Here is a 6,000-nt window from a genome sequence, read left to right as displayed (position 1 = left end):
CTGCTCCTGATCTCTCTGTCTCTCTCAAATAAATAAAACAAATCTTTTTTAAAAAGAAACCCAACTGTATAATCTTCACCCCTAAACATTGTTTGTTTGTTAGTTTGTTTTTTTAATAAAAAGATCTATGCAGGCCAACAAAACGTATTTGTGAGCTGACAATTTTTACATCTCTTTCCTTAGCTCTTTCACAGAATAAATCTGAGGTCCTCAACATAACCTCGGCACACGATTAGTTTTCTTTCACGTGGCAATATTTTGTGTGCTCTGGAAATGTGCATACTGAACATCGGTTTGCATGTAATGAGTGATTTTGCCAGTGATCCGTGGAGAGGAGAGACAGGCAACACACAGGAGGGGCCCTGGCCATCTTGCTGGTCCCCTGTGAGCACGGCCTCCAGGAGTGACGAGAGGGAAATTCCTGGGCACTGTCACTCCTCATCCTCGGTGCCTCTGCTCGTCTTCATCGGGACGCCCTGCTTTTTAAACAAATCTGCTGTGTGTGTCATGGATGAGGACATCACCTTTTCTCCACTTACAAAATATCCTCACCCCTCCCTCGAGTCTGTGGATGGGCAAAGCGCCCGAAGGTGTGATTCTCTGTGCACAACCAAGGGCAGGCAGGATGTGGGGATTAGGAGGCTCGGGACTGTGACAACCCTGCTTCTCCACGCCTAGGACAAAGAAATCCAAGGCCCCTCATGACACCAGCTCCCCCTCCCCGCCACTTTCTGTACAGATGTGAGGTCCCAGATGCCGCCTACAAACGGGGGCTAAATTCAGATTGTAACCCTGTTCTGCCGGCATGAATTTGTGTATATAATAAAAGCTGTGTCTATACAAAGGATCAAGTCAATCACTGTACTTCAATGACTAATTAAATGAGAAAAAAACGCAGTCACATTGATTGATTGGATTCTCCAGGCCTGTGTCTGGATTGACTGAACTCATTTGAAATGCCTCACGGAGAGCTCTGTGTAGACGCAACTCATATCTCGTTTTGCTTTTTAAACCTTTGGAAAGGGTTAGCTTCCTGAACCATCTTAGGGAAGTATGACCATAGACCCCAGGCGAATGCACTTCTGAATTCTGCATTGTTGTTAGCTCATTAGTAAAAACGGGCCAGAAAGGGGGAAAAAACATGCCCAGAGAAGCACCTGTCCTCAGTGTTTCTGGTTAGCAAGAAGGAGGAGCCCCACCACCGACTAGGAAAACGGTGTTTAACCTTTATTCTGAGCATAAATCACGAGGCTCATTTTTCAGGCTATTCTTATAGAATTAAATTAAAGGTCAGATTTGTAATGGAGATCCTAATTATTAATGTGTTGCTATTTTAATTATTTATAAGCTGAAATATTTGCATAATGGATAAAGAAATAGCCCAAGAACAACTTTGGTAGCATCTGAAGACTCTTCAAGATGTTTTACCCATATGCCTTTTATGGCTTTATATAATTCATTTTTAAAACACACTTTTTCAAAATACTAGAAGGGTAAAACCACTGTCAACCACCATGCAACAATATTAACCAAATGATACTTAATCATGGCTCTGAAAGATTTAAGAGGTAATTTGTATAGAAGTCATCAAAGAAGAATTGCATAGTTTTTGTTATGTATATAATCCTAACTTACTAAGTTCTAGAAAATAATTTGGTTTAAGATTTATTTTAGCCAGGATCAATGTTATTCTACTTCATCCTGCAAAAATATTGAACAGAAGCCTCTGAATGAGGGTCTGAACATGCAGAAACAAGTCATATGTGAAAGTCTTAACTCTATGCTATTGGTATTAGCTTTTCTAAATACAACTCATCAGAATTTAGGAATATCTATTCTGATATAAATAATAAATGCCCTGGTAAAACCAGGAAGCAAGGAGATGATTGATATTATAATGTTACCTGTAAGTTAATTCAAACATCAACTCAGAGGAAAGGTCTTCCCTAGTCTTTTTTTTTTTTTTAAAGATGGCATTATGATAAGGAACACATTTTCCTCAAGATTTAAAGTGTCATTTTAAAAACTCATTATCAATGTAATTAGATTCATATAGAATTATAACTAAATGATGTGACCTCAAATATTGAGAATCATTTCATGTTATTTATACAAACATGTAAAAGTTATTGGTGGTGAGAATCAATCAATGACCCTTTTTACAGGAGAAAATAGAGCAAGAATCTTTCACTTCAGAGAAATAATTTATGCAGATGTTTGAGGGCAGGATTAGTGATACTGACTAAAATGAACTTTTCAACAGCTAATGTGATATTTATTAGGGTTCGGTTTAACCAATGTTAGTAATTATAAGAGACACAAAATTCACTATTAATTAGTTCATCATCAATTATTTATAATAGACTTTTAAAGGATGGCCACTCTCAAGCCTGTTATCTATGTTTGGTCTGGAATTCTTTGCTACTTTTCTTCCCTTCAATTTCTTTGCACTTGGTAAAAATTTCATTTTCCTTGTTTATTAGAACTGCTAGCTTAGAATGTTTTGTTCTCTGGAGGATTGATATCAGATGATGTGCTCATAATTTGGGGGAATATGTTTCAAAATTTAGTACAAGAGACTCTATTTTGAAAGAGAAAGGATCTTTTTTAATTCTAAAAGTTTAAAATATCTTTCTTTTGATGAAAATAGAGTACATGATTTCTGGAGCAAGAATCTCCAGCAAACCTTCAGCTTTAAAATATGACTTAATAGTAGGAAGTAACAGCACAATGAGCTCTTCTAACCTGGTGCTAAAGAACATATTTAGAGATTTTTCTTTCTTGTGAATAATCGTAACCAAATAAAACATGGACGAGTGTTTGCATCAGGAGGACGTCTATTTGATTTAACTGTGCTCACATAGTTTACTTTTTTTCCAGCATTTTCTCAGTTTTATTGACATGTAACATTGTCTTAGCTTGTGTCAGCATATTGATTTCATATGTGTAGATATTGCAAATTGGTCACCAAAATAAGTTTAATTAGAACCCATCAACTCACATTGTTTTGTTTTCTTGTGTGTGATGAAAACTTTTAAGAACCACTCTCTGAGCAGATTTCAGATATAAATACAGTATCATTAACTACAGTCACCAAGCTGAACATTACATTCCCAGGACTTCTTTATCCTCTAACTGAAAGTTTTTAACCTTTTGACCCCTTTACCCGTTACCCCCAACCCCTCCCCATGCTTCTAAGTAACCACCACCTTGTTCCATTCCTATGAGTTTGATTTCTTTTTAGATTCCACAAAATAACTAAGAGTATACAATATTTGTCTCTTTTGCTGACCTATCTCATGTAGCATGATGCCCTCAAGGGCTACCCACATCGCAAATGACAGGACTTCCTTCTTTTTTATTTTTTATGGCTGAATAATATTCCATTATCTCTCTCTGTTTATATATCTATATAAATACACACACACACACACACACACATATATATATATACTCATACATATAACATATACATGTATCTGTACATCTACACATAGATTTATATGCTGTGTTTTCTCCATCCATTCACCCATCAATGCACACAGGTTGTTTCCACTCTTTGGCTGTTTTTTGACAGTCTCGCAATGATCATGGGAATGCAGATACCTCTTTGAGACAGAGATTTTGTTTCCTCTGAATAAATACTCAGAAGAATTGCTGGATTGTAGGGTAGTTCCATCTTTAATTATTTGAGGAACCTCCACTCTGTTTCCAGAGTGGCTGTGCCAGTTTGCTCTCCCACCAGCAGTTGTGCTTACAGAGTCTGAAATCTGTATCATCTACTAATGTCTTCATTCATTCCTTCACCCCCTTCATCACAAGCCCCTTTACAACAAATAGCAATAATAACAATAACAAAACTAGACACTATTTCAAGTTTCAAGGAGAGAATAAACACAAGAGGGGATAAGATGAGCATAGTGAGCAGAAAGTCCTGGTAAAAAGATACAATCTTTTCTCATTAGATTTTTTATTGATTGAATTTATTTATTTATTTATTTATTTATTTATTTATTTATTTATCAAAAGAGCTCATTTATTCTTATCTGGATAGATTTTAAAAAATAATATAGCACACCAGGCCATATGTAATTGGAAAGCCTGAGTGAAATCAATGAGCACGTCCATGATTCTTCCCATTTGTGACTAGTGACTCCCAGGAATGTTTGCATTTGGGGCCACCAATGTCCATGTTTTCCACGTAACTGCCCCATGCATGCTGGTTGCACAGGATTTCTTTCTTTCTTTCTTTCTTTCTTTTTTTTTTTTTGCACAGGATTTCTTAAAATTGTGCACACCGAAGTCTCTGCACCTTGCCTCAAAGGTCAGTGATGCTTCTGTCTTTCAGTTGTTAAAATATAAGGAGACTTTATTTCAGTCAACATCAAATAACTGGAACCATAATCAAGGCCTGAGATTATCTCACAGCAATAGTTTCCATGGAGTCAGGGGAGATTTCGCCACGAGATAAGGCGAGACTTCTTACTTATTACAGATGTGCAATAACAAAGCATGTAGGTTGTATGTTGAGGGCCCTCAGCACATTTCAGTTTTTCCACTCATGTTTTCTTATTCACAATGACAAAAATGCAGACCAAAGAGCTTGTGTGAAGCCTATCTTTTATGAATCCAAGCATGCCATTAGCACCGGAGAAATGCACTGGCTTACAGCCACTCAGGAGATCAGGTTCTGTGGTTAGTACAACCACAGACCACAGGTGTCCTTAAATACCAAGGTCTGTGTAGAGGTCAAGGTCAAGATGAGAAGCATTAGTTCAGGAAGGTAGAAATGCTTCTCCAAAGAGATGCTCTTCTTGGTTGGTTTAATAGCAGCTGTAGAATTCAACAAATTCCATCTCGAGTTGTTTGGGGGGAGAAAAGGAAACAATATGAAAAACACAAAACCAGAATAAGGTCTCAGAGGATGATGTAGTCTCACCAATTGTATGATTCAATTTAAAAGTGTTTAGTTTGGGATCCCTGGGTGGCGCAGCGGTTTGGCGCCTGCCTTTGGCCCAGGGCGCGATCCTGGAGACCCGGGATCGAATCCCACATCGGGCTCCCGGTGCATGGAGCCTGCTTCTCCCTCTGCCTGTGTCTCTGCCTCTCTCTCTCTCTCTGTAACTATCATAAAAAAAAAAAAAAAAAAAAAAAAATTTAAAAGTGTTTAGTTTAATTTCAGAAAGATGATAAAAGGAAGGAAGAAATTAAAGAAGTGCCACCATGTTCTGAGAATTCTCATTTGTTCTATGACAGCCACAGTGACAGTCTCTCCATCCCCAGGATATCCTCTATGTGTCTAAGGGATCTGGGATCTGTATTTATCTTACAATTGAGGACACACTTACTGTGATATATCCTCCCTTTATGAACCCTGTCATTAATTTAGTGACTTATCCCATACTCGACTGTTCTGTAAATCCCAGGAAACATGAACATGATGGGCAACATTCGTGGTGTGTGGGTTAGCAGGCTTGTGCTACTCACATGGGCGCCATCTGTGCAGGAAGCACCCGTAGCTTTCTGTTTTTACTGTGATGCAACTTCATACAGTTTCCATATGCTCTGATCAAAGTTTGTTGGCTGCAAGCTGCAGAAGTCCATTGCACCTAGCTGGCATTTGGAAACCTAGAAGGGCAGAGGTAGGTGGATGCTGGGTGGCATCACGTCCCTAAAGAGGAAGTGCAGGCACCCCAGGCCTGGAAACCCTGAGGCTGCTCCCTCCATTGCCATGTTTTCTTCCCTCTTCCCTCTCTGTGTCCATTTATCCTTACCTTCTTCTTTCTGCTTCTTTTTAAAGAAAACCATGACTCCTCCTTCTCTCACTTTGGATCCCAGTAACTGTCCTCCATGTCACCTTAGAAGAATTGAGGAAGAGATTTTGCATCTGGGACTCACAAGGATGGTGTGAGGTATGACTGCATAGAATTCTGGAATTCAGAGAAACTTTGAAATCATCCAGATAACATCTCTTTTACTTTACAGCCGAAGATAAGACAG

The 6,000-nt window shown here is 38.5% G+C and overlaps 1 long non-coding RNA gene across 1 annotated transcript; it reads right to left on the bottom strand.

Annotated features, from left to right (window-relative positions):
- Positions 1 to 4,233: 4,233 nt before the first annotated feature.
- LOC144322595 (uncharacterized) lies at positions 4,234 to 5,625 on the bottom strand. The gene is made up of 2 exons (XR_013388281.1): positions 5,488 to 5,625; positions 4,234 to 4,856 (listed from the first exon to the last, which is right to left on the bottom strand). It is a non-coding gene; the product is annotated as an uncharacterized LOC144322595 (long non-coding RNA).
- Between the last annotated feature and the right edge of the window lie 375 nt (positions 5,626 to 6,000).

This window comes from Canis aureus, chromosome 1, assembly GCF_053574225.1.
Source record: "Canis aureus isolate CA01 chromosome 1, VMU_Caureus_v.1.0, whole genome shotgun sequence".
NCBI lineage: Eukaryota > Metazoa > Chordata > Mammalia > Carnivora > Canidae > Canis > Canis aureus.
Note: the sequence above shows the minus strand (reverse complement) of the source record. Positions and strands in the feature narration are given on the sequence as shown.